Raw genomic sequence first — 15,488 nt, 5'->3', positions numbered from 1 at the left:
ACTCCCTTGATAGCTGAATTGGGTCATAAGACTGAACAATCTTGCTCTTTGAGATAGCCCTAAATATCCATACATCATAAAGTTCATTTGGTTGGTTATGTAACCCAATATAAGGGAAAGAAAGAGGAAACATATTGCATTTCATTTACGATATATGGCCTTACTGATTTATAATATAGCAAAAGGATTTTGCGGCTTCTCATGCCTGCTCAGGGGATATTTTGAGGCTTCTTCTCATTTTTCACTCTATTTTTTTATGTCTTCTCCAAAAAATCTCAAAAAAAATTTAGATAATTTCTTTTTCATTGATGATCTGGGTAGAAATGACAGTGTCTTACTCGTTCAGCATGCAGAAAGTAAATTTGAGAATTAAGCTACTTTCCAGATATTTGAACTTATCTTCTCATCCTAGTTCCCACAAACAAACAAAACCCCAGACCACTTTCCTACTGCCTCAGTTATCTATTTCAGGTCAATATGGATTATTTTGGCCTGGATTGTCTTGAAATCCCAATTTTGTTATGTACCTCTATTTACCCAAGAGAGAAAAGTTTATGTATCACTGCAAAGGTCTCAACGATTGCTTTAGAATCCTGCTCTGCAGTCAGAGCTGGCTTTTCAAGCTGTCTGTTTTGAAAGAATGCCAGAAAACACCCCTGAATAATTACTGGTATAATTCTGGAACTCTGCTTGCTGTGGTTTTTGGTGTAGCATTGTAGCTCTGCAACACAAACGTCCATCCTCCGAAACTGAGAGTGAATGGATGCGGTTTGCTGAGTCTCATGGGGTCAATCACCTCTGGGCAGCCCATGTCCTCAGAGAGCAAGGGACTGGCTGTGGAGGGAGACGCTGTTTGCTTCCTTTCATTTTCAGTGTGGATTAAAACCCCCAATATTTTTTATTGCAAGCTTATTAGATTTTATTTGTGTCCATAAATAGTTTTAAGAAGAACTTATGTGAAGCAAGTAATTTGAGAAACAACTATTTTGGCTTGTGGCTTTGAATTCTCTCCTCTTTGCCTTCATTCTATGCCCCCAAATTTATTTCTAATTCTAATTTTTTTTTTCTGGTAGAGAAGGATGAGTTGATGTTTGTGTTTTGAAGGATCTTTATAGCCATTATGGTTCTAATCGTGCCTTGAAAGGAGGATCCCAGAAAAGGACTGAAGATCACTTGGTATGAGAGGTACGCTGTCTAGTAAAGGTAAACGGAGGCTCAGATTTCAAAATGTGGCCACTTGATGTATCTGGAGTGAATATTTCATTTTGTAATATTTAAATATCTGAATATGCAATACTGATCTAGGTCAGTAGTATCAAACTATTTGGTCTCAGGGCTGCTTTACACTTCTAAATATTATTGAGGGTTCCCAAAGAGTTTTCAGTTATGTGATTTATATTGCTCAATATCTACATTTTAGAAATAAGAACTGAGAAACTAGAAAAATATCAATTTATTTAAAATTCTAAAATAATAAACCAAGTACATGCTAATATTACATATTCAGTGAAAATATTTATATTTACTTTTATATTTAAAATAAGAAATTAGTGACAAGAGTGACATTGTTTCACATTTTTCAAATAATTCTTTTACAAGACAGATTTTCCTATGTGCTTCTGAATTCAATCTGTTGCAATATGTTATTTTAGTTGAAGTATGTACACATATATAGTTTGAAAAGGGTGTTTTAGTAGCCCTATAAAGGTCTTTATGAGTAATCTTTTTTGATATTACCCCCAAACTAGGCAAGTGTTAGTTTTTTAAAGATTAGTTGCAATGTGCAATCAGAAGCCCTATCAATGAACTATCTGTGCACTGTTACATTTGGGTCTTTTCATCTGTCTTGAAATGTGACTGACTGTTTTAACCATGCTTGGTTTTATAACATCATGCACTGGTTATTTAGAAAATATTGATTCACTGAGTTATTCATATTTTCCAGATGTTAACACATTTTATTATATGATATGATAAAATCACAGTCATTTATATCACCACAGATCCTATCAGAAAAGCCTTTCAGTGTTATATAATTGTCAACCACAGTTGTTGGGTATGAGGTTTTCAAACTGGTAATTTTTGTTGAAAGCTCAAATTCAGTCGTTGGCAATAGATACTAGCTGTTGTTTTCCTTAAAGTAATAGGCTATGTTGTTAATTTTTGAGAAAAGATCTGTCAAATGCCCAACTTGAATAACCATAATCAGGACTGACAGTGGATCTTTCAGGCAAAATGATATTCCATGAAAAGAGCAGCTAGTTCAGATCACAACCCAGATGGTGGTCCACGTGTTTTTCCTCAAGACCAACATTTTACTTCAATATGCAGCAGGAGTGCTTGAAAAGAATAGATCTTAAAAGTTCTCGCCACACACACACAAAAAAATTGCAACTGTATGCTGTGAAGGATAAGACTCATTGTGATCATCTTGCTATTTATGTAAATGTTGAATTATTATGTTGTACACCTGAAAGTGGTATGTCTATTATATCTCAAAAAATTAAAAAGCTTAAATAATAAGGAAGTAGTATGTGTGTATGTCCCATTTTTTCCATACAATTAAAAATACATGTACATAGCTTTGAATTTTAATAAAATTAACATTTCTACTGCTTTATAAAGAACATTAAGTGAAACCACTTTTATATATTTTTCATAGGTATTACTTTATTTTAGTTTTCAAGGTATAGTTGACACACAATGTTACAACAGTTTCAGGTGTACCACACATAGTGATTCATTTCTCTATATGTTAGGCTGTGCTTCCCGTGAGTGTAGCTACCATCTGTCACCGTACAGTGCTATTACATAATCATTGACTGTATTCCTTATGCTGTACCTTTTATTCCTGTGATTTATTCACTCCATAACTGGAGGCCTATATCTCCCTCTTTCCTTCAGCCAGTTGGCTTAGGCCCCCAGATCCCTTTTTATGGGAACCATCAGTTTATTTTATGTATTTATAGGTCTGATTGTGCTTTTTGTTTGTTTTGTTTTGATTCCACAGATGAAAATATATGGTATTTGCTTTTCTCTAACTTATTTAACTCATCATTATATCCTCTAGGTCCATCGATGTGTCCAGCTTGCAAATGGCAAGCTCTCATTCTTTTTCATGGCTGAATAATATTCCATTATATATGTATATATATACACACACACATATACACACACATATTTTTTATCTATTTATCCATCAATGGATGCTTGGACTGCTTCCCTATCTTGGCCATTGTAAATAATGCTGCAGTGAACATAAGGGTCCATAGACATTTTGAATTAGATTTCTCATCAGTAGTAACTTTATTTCACGTACACTATGAACACATTGGATGCCATTGCCTTTGAATTGTGCTCAAGCACTAGCTGTTTCTCTCTCAATTGCTTTGTACTATCAGTGCAAATGCCAACATTGTGGAAAAGTCACTGACATCGTAGCATTGTTATGAAAATGGTTCTGACATCATAGTTTTTCTGAAAGTGACTCAGGGATCCCCAGAGGTCTGTGTGCCACACTTTTAGAACCACTGACTAGGTCCTTTTATTTGTTGTTTTTTTGCTCTACATTTTGGGCATTTTCTAGAAGCAGACTAAGTGAAAAAATTATGGGGCATGAAATATTAATGGTTTTATAGATTACAAGTTTTATTCTAAAAGAAATAACAATGTGTTTCCCACTGTACAAAAAGAATTTCCAAAAGTCAAAAAACATGAGTTTTTAGGATAAAAAAACATTTATCCTAGCATATGAGGATGCAAAACAGAATTCAAGCCTTCCAGTATTTACTCATTCAACATATATTTTTAAATGTTTGCTATTATAAAGTTACATCGAAATGAGAAATTTAGAAATGAGAAATATATATTTATACATTTTTATTAAAATGTTTTTTTATAATTGATTTAAAATCTATTATTTATGTGTATGCTTCATAGAGTAAATTTTGTTTGTCTATTTAAGTGAATATCTACTTTCAATTTCAGGTAGAAAATCCTGGTATCAAATTCTGAAACCATGGCTAATGGCTGCAAAGTAAGTAAAAATGTTACATGGCATTTAGAGTCTTTAGTATGCAAAGTTCTCTTTCCTCTCTCCCTCCCTTCTTCCCTCTCTCTTTTTCCTTCTTTCCTCTTCTTCCTTCCTTTTCTTTTTTTCTTGCTTTCCATTTGTTGTGAAAAGTTTATTTTTTAAAAAAATTATCCACAGAGAACTACCTTCAGTCTGATAAAGGTTTTTTTTTTTTTTTTTTTTTTTGCATGTTGTTTTTATTTTTATTTTTAAAGAAACAGTCTGGGGCACCTGGGTGGCTCAGTGATTGAGCCGGTTGAGGGTCTGCCTTTTGCTCAGGTGGCTCAGGTCATAATCCCGGGGTCCTGGGATCAAGTCCCACATCAAGCTCCCTGCAGGGAGCCTGCTTCTCCCTCTGCTTATGTCTCTGCCTCTTTCTCTCTGTGTGTCTCATGAATGAATAAATAAATGAATCTTAAAAAAAAAGAAATAGTCTATTCTTGCTAAAATGTATCCCTTGGAATGAATCTGAGATAATTATTACACATCACTCCTACCTTCCTTTTTATTTTTTTATTTTCCATCTACAAGTACTCTGTGAATTCCTTTCCACATGTAAAGGCTATTCTTAGGGCTCTTACATATAGCAGAGCTAGCATCAACCTACTGGGCAGGTTCCCTGCTCTTGTAGTTTGAGGACTGTGTAGCAGTTAAGAGCTCTGGAGTCAAGAGGCCTTCGGTTCTAATCATATATCTAATGACCTTGGCCAAGTTACTTAACCTCAAAAGCCTTGATTTCTTCATCTATAAAAAAGATCTAATATTAGTACCTCCTACTCAAGATTTAATTAAGATAATACACAGCACTTAGTGCAGAGACTGGCATGTGGTTCACATTTAATGTATATTATCATTACTTCTGAGTCTCGGTGTTCTTGACATTCATATTAGATGATATATAAAGTAATTCTTTTCTGTATGGTTGACTTTTGTGCTAATAAAATTTCTGGAAACTATTGACCGCTTCAAAAAGAAAAATCTATTAGTATGAGGAAAATCACAAATGTACATATACCATATACATAGTTGCCAAAGAAAATGAAGTTTATGTTCTCACTTGTTTGATCTTTCTTGTAAATACCTAATCTATACTGATTAGGAAGGTGAAACAATTTATTCTAATCCAATAATTTTGGTTTAATCCAATATTTTGAGTCTTTAGGCAACCTGGTATTTTTTTTTTTAATCTAAATTTTTGTATTTTGGTTTCCTTCTTTTCAACCTGCTTTCCTCCCACATGATGTCCGGGTATATTGGAGAGGGTTATCCTGTGGTGAAGGGAAAGAGAAGTTCCCTAAGATTTATTTTCAAGGCTGTGTACTGTTCCGTGGTCCCTGTGGAAATGCATCTTGTTTCCTTACTACCACTTTTGCCCTCTTATCCTTAGAGGCTGAGGTTATTCTATACTCTTTATCAGGGTAGGGTTAAGTAGCTCTTTGGTTATTGGCCATAAGCTCTCTGTGACATTCACCCAATCCCTAGAACACTGCCAGCGCCACACTGATTCCCTAGGGACCCAAATGAGCTGACTTTTGTGCACCACATTGGGGTCAGGTGTGAACATCCATCTTAGGATGACTCGAATAAAATCTTTCTACTGCCCAATCTCACTGTGCCACAACTTTGACTCTGTTACTACCACTGCTTCCCTCATGTGAAGTAAGATGAAGTCTTTATGATTTAGAGATTCTCCTAAATCAAATATGCTTCTCCTGTCCGGTGCTTTGTTTCTGAGATAGGAGAGTAGGACCCACATGTCTCATCTACTTTGCTTGCTTTTCTTTACCTTCACTGGCTAGAAAGATGGGCTATCCACCTACTTCACATCATACCCTAGGTTTTGCGATCAGGGACTCCAGCCCTGCTTCTCCATGTGCTTAAAGTAGCATTTGTGATTTAGACATCTCTCTTTCTCCTGACAGCTTGCTTTTCAAGTCCAGTCTATCCTTTCAAGAGGTCAAGAAAGTCCACTCTGAGATTTTAAGTTGATCAATAGTGTCTTTGTTTGAGGCTATATCCTCTTCTAGAGCAATAATTCAAGGCTCAAATTGGTGGAAAAAAGCTGAAAGGATTTAAAGAGGTAATTAAGCACATTGTTTTAATATTTGCAAAATAATGTCCATGGTTATGTTAATTTACATGAATGTTTATGTAAATGTAATCAAATTATGTTAATATTTGTTTAACTACAAAATCCATACTTTTTCCCCTGCCTGATATTTAGCAATGGGCAAGCTTGTGGTCTTTCAGGGCAAAACAGAAGAAAATCAGAAATCAGAGGATTAAAGAGCTTTGAAGTTGCTGGCAAAAGCAGAGAGGAAGGAGACATATCTGAGATTCTCTGAGAGCAGTTGTGCCAAGTGTTATTGCTATAGAAGTGGAAGTATTCTTGAACATTTTTTGATGTTGCTTCAAGACCTAAATATCATCTCTCCATTTTGAAGGATTATTAGTAAAATGACTATTTGCATTCCAACACATATAGGTCTCACCAAATGGTATATCCAAAAGAATTAGGGTATAATTTAAAATATTGCCAGCGGAATTCCTTTAAAATTTCAACATTTGCTCTGAGACCACCTTAAATGAACTAGAATGCTGAAATCAGTCTGTCCGGAGTTGAGCCCTAGACCATACTCAAATGGCAATGAGAAATCAGCTTTCTAATCAAATGAGAATTATAACAGCATTTATTGAATGTTTTTGTATGCCAGACACTCTTCGAAGCCTGTGCACATTAACTTCTGTAGTCAGTAAATAACCTAGAGATACATTATTAGAGTCTCTGCAGATAACAAAACTGGGTCTCTGAGAGATTAAATTACGTGTGCATGACCAGAGGTGAAGGTGGGATTAGAGACAGGGCAGTGTGACTCAAGATCTGAATGATAATAGCGACCACCCTTGGACATACTCTATGCCAGGCACTGATCTAAGAACTCCCTATGCCTCGAGATAGGAACTATTTTTATCCCATTTTACTGATTAGAAAACTGAGCACAGAGAGGTTAAGTACCTTGATGGAGCTGAATGCTCATTAAGTATGGAGTCAGGTCCACCCAGTCTGGCTTCAGTCTGTGCTCTCAGTCTCCATGCTACACTGTCTCAACTGATTTTTATGGGCTATAACTAAGAAAATCCACGTGAAATACTTAGCCCAGCACTTGGCACAGAGGAAATGCTTAATAAAATGAATTAATTAGTACCAACTGGGAAGTCCTATAAATTGGCAAATGTGATTGATTGAGATCATTTAAGCACAGAATGTTCTGTGCAGGCAGACCTTTTGTTATATGTGCTCTTCTGGTAACTCTCCTCGTGATTTTGTTTTATGTAATTTCATTAATTAATTCATGAGTTGGTTCACTCCATCAGCCTTGCCTCATCTATTGCCTTTAGTATGCCAACACCGTGCCAAGTGCTTTGGTATGTGATGTGTAGATACCTCTTTGGAAGAAGACTTATAGATTCATTGTACTGAAGTTAAAGGAGCACCAAACAACTTGAAAAATAAATTCTATATTAGCAGCTGAAATTCTCTTACTAGCTAATTTCAGTTGTTTGGGAGGAACTTGTTCTGGGATTCGGTGATGCAGAGTAGCACAGTCATTTAGCTCCTTCAGGCTAAGTTTTCCCACTGATCTTGCAACATTTTCCCACTCCTGAGATGTTTTATCTCTTCATCTGACAACTGTGTGTCAAAACGTTATAGCTCAATGTTCCACTCACTGTTATTTCCTTAGATATTTTATTTTTTTGTTTTTTGACATATGAAAATTTATTATTGTCATGTGTTCACTATCAGAGCTTATGATCTTTGTCCTTCCTCCTTGCCTTTGTACAAGGCCAAAGGAAAGACACTGGCTATTTTGACAACGTTAAAGGGAACTCCAGGAGTGTCACTGACAGCATGACCTTTGTGACCAAAGCCAGTGACCAGAACCTCATCATTTTTCTCGGTAAAATTCAAACAAACATTATTGGGTATTAAAGGCTGTGGGTTTTGTTTGTTTGTTTGTTTGTTTTTGGTTTTGGTTTTGGTTTTGTTTTTTTGGACATTCTTGATCAGCTGGACCGTGACATACTTCCTGATGGCAGAATTTGGCTGTTTGGCTTTAACCCTTACTTTTTCCAGCGCAATTTCCTTTGCGTGGGAAGTTCCTCCAAAAGCATTGGCTTTCAGGGCTGTGCCCAAATGGGCTCTCTTGTACTGTTTATCATGCCACTTCTGATCTCATCAGTGGCTCTGGAGCTTCCTGGCAGTAGGAAGGCTGCATGCGACACTTGCCCATCCTGCTGGCGCCACGGGCCAGAGCCAAGGGCCAGAGCCAGAGAGAGAAGTGCAGAAAGGGGCTACCTATTTCCTTAAATATTTTTAAAACATGGCTTCTGTTCTAAATGCCATTTTGCTTCTGCTAAGGGGTTAAGAGAGGGTATAACCTAAAAGGCACAGGTTTTGAAATCAGAACGCAAGGTCAAAGCCAATTGTCTTCACTCTTCGACCTCTAGCAAATTATTTAACTGCCTTAACCCTCAATTCCCTCCTTTGAGTGAAGGTAGCAATTTCTACCCTGCAGGACTGCCTGGTGATTGAATTCAGCAGAGCAAGGCAAAGCCCCCAAAACAGAGCGTGCTCCTCTAAGGCACTCTGCTTGCACTGCGTACTTCCTATCACACTATCATTCTCCTAATAATTTTAAGAAAGTATAATTTCATCTCCTTTGACTTGAAGTCATAAACATGTGGTCATCACTTTTCTAAATCCATTTTCTTTTGTAGGAGTGAATCTTGTTTTTTTTTTTTTTCTCCCAGTTTTTCAATAGTGTTAGTTGCAGCAGAACTGGGGTTTCATGGTGCAAGGTTAGGATGATGCAGATGCATGTTTCGAAGGGAATACTTCCTTATCACGGTGGGTACCAGAGCAGTAGCTTTGACAGGGTGATAAGGGGAAAGGTGACCAAGTGGAATTTTAATACAATGAAAAGGGAAAGGGCAAGAATAAAGAAACAGACCTGAGCCAAAGGCAGATGCTTAAACACTGAGCCACCCAGGCGTCCCTGAACCAAAGATATTTGAGCCAAATATTCTTGCAGAATTTATTTATTTAATATGGAGTTGGAAATATTTCAGGAACAGATAGTTAGAGGTCTTTAAGTACAGTATTTTTTTCCTAATCAAGAAATCCTATAAATCTCCCCAAATATATTTGTTTTCTAAGTTTTCAGTAGAATTCAAGTTTATTTTTTAAATAATAGAAACAACATAGGTCACCTTTGCTGTTTGGTACTTCTGGACATTTTTAAGCAATAAAACATTTTATGTATTTATTTATTTATTTAGATTTTATTTATTTATTCATGAGAGACACACAGAGAGAGGCAGAGATGCAGGCAGAGGGAGAGGCAGGCTCCATGCAGGGAACCCGATGTGGGACTTGATCCCGGGTCTCCAGGATCATGCCCTGGGCCAAAGGCAGGCATTAAACCACTGAGCCACCCAGGGATCCAGCAATAAAACATTTTAGAAGTTTTTTTTTTTCACTTTTTAAAAGATTAGATAGCTTGCTTTCATCAAGTCATATTTTATTATATATTTTCTCATTGTATGTTACTCATGGAAATGAGCATTTTACTTAATAGTATTTAGCAGACACACTTACCAAAGTAGTTAAAATTTCTGCCAAAAAATGTTCTGAGGATTTTCTTGTTTCTGAGTTTTGAGGACAGTAAGATCGCATGATACCTAATGACCAAGAGGATTGATTTACAGTATATTTAGAAACATATCCTCCCACATGTTACTACACTCAAGTGCTAGCCAACAATTTTAGCTTTTGCAAAAACAGCTTTATTTTTTTTACCTAATGTGCAGAAACACTATCTAGGTGTTTTGTTTTGTTTAGTTTGGTTGGTTATTATAGTTATTTTTTAAATCACCATTTTATTTTGAACAATGCTACTGTGATTCTATTTTTTCTCATTTATGATAATAGCATAACCTGCCTTAACACATTCATTAAACTCTGTGCTTTTCATGATTTTTATTTTCTCAAGAATATAAATCAGTAAAATCTGCAAAGTACAAAGAAAAAGTCTTGGTGTAGTTGAACATCAGAAAATTCAATATATTTACTCAGAGCATGTATTGGAGTGACATGACACAAGTCATGTAAAAATAGATAGTTGTAGCAATTTACTCTTCAGCATGCATTTATCAGTCACAGGAGAGCATCCAAAAGTTCTGCTGAAGTACTTGAGTTTCCTGTCCTTATTCTTAAAGTCGCTTTGAAATTTGAGAAAGAACAGCCTCACAGCTGCTAGTCAAAGAGCTACCAAGTAAGACATATGCTTAAAGCAAAGAATGGTGTTAGATTCTTATTGAAAAGGACACTAGGACCTGGTAACCTCATAAATAGCTAACAACAACAAAGCATGGAGATTTTCGAGTGACTTTTAGACACAGGAAAATAGAAAATTAGAGAATCGTAATGATGGAAGGGGACCTCTCTCTGCACTTATTAAGATCATTTGAGATCGTAACTCAAACGCTCTCCGTTGGTGCTGTAAACTAGTGATGCGTCAGGTGGGGACAATGTTCCCACTGTAACACATATAGCCGTCTACAGGAAGAGTGTTCCATTCAGTGACAGCGTGTCGCCACTCTAAGGGAATGCAGTCTTTGTTGCACATCATGGGTTTTCTCCAGAAAAGACGGAAATTTGGATTTAAATGTGAAAGTGTCTGGGCCACTTTGCACAACTGCACAACTTGTGAAAGTACAGCATATGCAGCAGCACGCACTATGCCTATTTGTGAAGCAAACAAAAGATTGCACAAGTGTTAAATTTGACCCACTGGTAGGCAGTTTGCCACTTCTGGCTTACACTGTTAGAAAGTTTTTTGTTATTATTGAAATGAGATCTGTTTTGCAGATCTTTGGATCTTCAGGTCATGTGGAACAAATGTAACTTTTACATATACACACACAGACACATATATACACACACAACAGTGTTTCAAATATTTGAAGTCAATTATCATATTTCTTTTCTTAAATTTAGGGTTTGGAGAGCCAGTCAAAAAAATACATTGTGAGTCTCTTCCGAATGAGTGGTAATGAAAGTAGGCTGAGTCCTAGTGCTCACTGATTCTTCCTCATCTGAATGGTGGCAGTTATTTTTATGATGCATGCTAGAATCTTGCCTTAAATCAAAGTCAAGAAAACTGATCTATTGCTCGGAGAATCTGTCATCTCTGGTCTACCTAGTGAAGAGTTCTAAAGGTCTGCCATCTATGGGCTCCTTCCTGCCAAGTCCTTGAACCCATGAAAGCGTGGCTGGCAGGGTATTCGGTGAGTGGGATCCTAAAATAGTCTGTTGTGTTCGCACCTGGTGTTGAGGGAACTTGGAGGGAATTTAGCCCTTTGGTGACTTTATGAGCTTTAGACTATATCCTCTCTCACTAATTCCCTCTGTGTGTGTGGCCGGTATCTATTAGACTGCAAGGACATGCTTAAAAACAAGTAATAAAGACTACTAGGTTTGTACTATGCACAGTTCTCTCTGTACATTAAGTCATTAAATCCTCATAATAATTCTATGAGGTGTTAGTCTTGCTTTTCACTGACAAGGAAACTAAGCACAAGAAGCTTACCCCAGACCACACAGTTAATTGGAGATAAAACATGGATTCAGACCCACCTGTTTGGTTCTAGGATGCACACATATTTCTTCCTAAAGTTCAACTGAGGTCCCTGGGTCATCAATACTAATTTCAATTATTTCACAGACTGAAACCGGGAGGTGAAAAATACCAAGTTTGGTAGAGACGGTGATTCACTCACTTCCCTGAGTCTGGCCCTCAGCCAGCTTGACCTCCCATGAGCTTCACGCCACCTCTATGCCAACCCACAGATAGTGGCAAACACCCCAGTGTGTCTATGCATGGCCATGGAAGGCTTGTTGCTTGTTGCTCACTCTGCCTTAATGCCTCCTGTCTTTATCCGAGATTGAACTCCAGGCTCTCCAGTCACTGTGTACCCTGACTATAGAACTTGAGGTTTGTACTTGGTCCTTTCTATGTTTGAACCTTGATGTCACTTGACTTGAGTGTTTAATGGCTCATGCTTGTCTGGCCCTGCTGAAGCTCAAACTGACGTGGGTTTGCATCTGGATTCCACCACTTTTAATGGCTGTGAGACTTTGAACAAGTGAAATATCTCTTCAAGGTTTACCCCTTAGCAAAATGGAGCAATTATTTATTGGAAGAAGAAGACTAACATGCATAAAATGGCCTAATACAGTGTCTAACACAAAAGTCTTCAAATGATACTTATTATGATGATTTTTATTAGGAAGTAGGAACTGGGTCACTCTCAACTAGACCTTTAAAATCTCAGTTCAGCTTTTACTCTAAGCCTCAGATGATTGTCCAGGAAAAGATGAAAGCAACTGTAATCTTTAAATAGTTGGCAACTCCAAGTTTAAAAAACTGGGCCCTAACATGTCCTTACCCACGAGAACAATTGATTAGACGTGAGTTTATCGGGAATGATTAATTGGAATGATCATTTACAGCATATATGCAATGAAAGAAACATCACAGTTTTATCATTTTTAAGCTACCATTTTATAAAGAAATTCTGAAAGATATGCTTATATTTATCTGACTTTTTTTTTAAGCTGTGTGCTACAATCTATCCTCTGTTGGGGAGTTCACATGAATTCAACTTAAAGAAAACCCACTTATTGGAATATTTGGAAAACATGGAAAAGTGTAAAAATGAAAATAAAAATTACCTATAATTGGATAAATCAGAGATAAATGCAGACAACATTTTGGTATGTATCCTTCTTATTCTTCTATTCTTTTTTCTTTGTAAAGTAATTAAAGGAAAAATAAGAAATACAGATAAGAATTTCCCAAGTCATTACATCGTCTATGAGAAATAGATTTTATTATTTTATTTTTTTAAGATTTATTTATTAGAGAGAGAGTGCAGGTGCAGGCACAAACATGCAAGTGTGTTGGAGGGGAGGGGCAGAAGGAGAGGGAGAGAAACTCAAGCAGATTCTGGGCTGAGCCCTGAACCTGACCATGCTCCATCTCCATAAGGAAGCTAAGCACAAGAGATCAGACCTGAGCCAAAACCAAGAGTCTGTAGCTTTAACTGACTATGCCACCCAGGGGCCCCTGAAAATCAGATTTTGAATGATGGTAGATGAATCCCATCCTATGGGTACATGGGTATATCATATTTAATTAACAAATCACCTGATGTAATTCCAATTTTTACTTCTATAGAATGAGTATCCTTAAAGGATATAGCTTTTCATTTCCTTTCAGCACCTGAATCCTCTTTCTAGCTGGAGGGACCCCCTTACACACACACACACCCCACAGAAGCTGAAAGATATGGCTATACTTGCTTCCCAGCCTCCTTTGCAGCTAGCACGAGGGCTCTCCTCCACCTTGAATAGAAGGCTGGCACACTGAGGGAGACGGGCTATGCAGAGTTCACGTGCTGAGAAGGGTGGCAGCTAGTTCCCCTTGTGGGCAGTGGCAGTGGTGCCAGCAGCAGCCTTGGCGATGTCACTGAATTAGAAAAGGTGACTATTTCAAGTCTCTTTATCCTTATTTAGATATGCCCTCTGAAAGGCCGGCGAACTTACACTCCTGCAGTCATGAGCATACCCAGTCTCAGTCCCTTGTTTCTAAAATGCATTTCCATAAGACACATTACTCCAAAAGCTACTGCTAAATAGGGAAGGGAGGTCATGAGCAATTTCAGCACAGTGGTCAACAGGTAACAGAAAGTGAGTGCAAGTTACAGGAACAGGGTGAGAGGCCGCAAGCCCCAGAATTCAGTGCTGGGATGGGGTCTGTTCACCTCCTGGCTTCCGCTGGCATCAGTCTGGCCACAGATGCTGCCTTTGAAGTGCATAGGACTTGGTTCTCCCACAGTACTTTGTGGATTTGGTCCTTATCTCTGTGACTGGACAGTCTAACCCTTCCTTACACAGCCTTTCATTAAGCTAGCTTTCACTTTTTTAATAATAGAATCCTGTATTTACGGTGGTGCGCTTGTTTTTTGTTTTTTTTTTGTTTGTTTGTTTGTTTGTTTTTTGTTTTTACTTGTGGAGCCTTTTGTTTATTTGTTTCATTAGAACTGTTATTGTTTTGTTACTGCCGTGGTTACATTGCACAGATTTTACATGCCCTTCTCCAATGTGATTTTTTTCTGTGAGCTCTGTTGTTTTTGGAATACAGTTCGGCAGGAAAGGAGGTTTCTTAAAAATGTTGCATCAGGCTCCAGCAGAGGCATGGGAAGTGCCCTCACTTGCCCGGTCACATCAAATCCCAGGGAGACTTGTTAAACACAGATTTCAGAACCCACTCAGATCTGAGAGGAATTTCTGGGGTGGCTCTGGCAGTCTATTAACAGGAGGCCTAGGTCATTCTTACATTATACAAAGTAGGGAGACTGCCCCTCTGTGGCCAGGAATAGTCAGAGTGTTGTGTTTTGTTTTTTTCCAATTAACACGGTTTTGTACTCAATTAAAGGCCCTTTTTAAAAAATAATTAGTCACACACAAAAAATAATTAGTTACGACTTTATCACCTTTATGATTTAAATAGTCCAGGCCTGTAGGGTCCTCGGGGCTCTCTGGTTTTATTTGCATTCTCTTAAGGGAAGTCTTCTCAGACTTCATTGCATCCACTCACACCAATGATGAACCCAAGAGGCCTGCAGCCTGCTCATATGTTTATGGTATAATATATTAATTTCAATTATGACATAATAAAAGCTTTCTCTTTCAATGATACGGAAAGGATAAATGAGTTTTTAAGCTACTTTATAAATACTAAGTGCAAATCTTGTGAAGAGGAGTTCTACGAAGGGTAGGATAAACAAAGGTGATGGGGGGGGGGAAGGTACTTGTCAAAGTTAAAGAAGCTTTAAATGCAATTAAGCAGAAAGATGCCTTATGTTTAGAGGTCCTTTCTGTTTGTTTAGCACTTTTTGTTTGCTTGCTTGGTCTAGTCTTGAATTTTTAAAAGAAGGGACTTTATTTTGTTTATTTTTTCCTGCCTGAGCTAAAGTATAGAAAAGTCACATTGTAAGACTGTCATAAAAGATTTATTATAAACTATGTAATTTGTTGTAATACTCAGTAAACCCAGAGTGATAAAGATAAACCAACTCAAAATGGCAATCCTTGAATTCCAGAAATACTTTTCTTCCAAAACAACCTTGTTCATTGCTCTTGTAGTTACACCTCTGAGGCTGGAAATCCCTAGTTTATATCAACATTCACCTGGATTTATTGTCACTTTCTCCGCTTGTTAAAGGGAAACACAAAATATATCAGTCTGTGAGCAGTGAGAAATAGTTGTTCTAAATTCATAACACTTTA

General features: G+C 37.3%; 1 long non-coding RNA gene and 1 pseudogene across 1 annotated transcript; one reads left to right on the top strand and one right to left on the bottom strand.

Annotated features, from left to right (window-relative positions):
• Positions 1 to 437: 437 nt before the first annotated feature.
• Positions 438 to 6,144, top strand: LOC111093669. Its single transcript, XR_005382538.1, has 3 exons — positions 438 to 1,185; positions 3,988 to 4,036; positions 5,995 to 6,144. It is a non-coding gene; the product is annotated as an uncharacterized LOC111093669 (long non-coding RNA).
• Positions 6,145 to 7,880: 1,736 nt separating this feature from the next.
• Positions 7,881 to 8,367, bottom strand: LOC100684941 (annotated as a pseudogene).
• Between the last annotated feature and the right edge of the window lie 7,121 nt (positions 8,368 to 15,488).

This window comes from Canis lupus, chromosome 32, assembly GCF_011100685.1.
Source record: "Canis lupus familiaris isolate Mischka breed German Shepherd chromosome 32, alternate assembly UU_Cfam_GSD_1.0, whole genome shotgun sequence".
In the NCBI taxonomy this organism is placed as follows: Eukaryota; Metazoa; Chordata; class Mammalia; order Carnivora; family Canidae; genus Canis; species Canis lupus.
The sequence above is the reverse complement of the archived record's forward strand: the minus strand, read 5'-3'. Positions and strand labels throughout refer to the sequence as shown.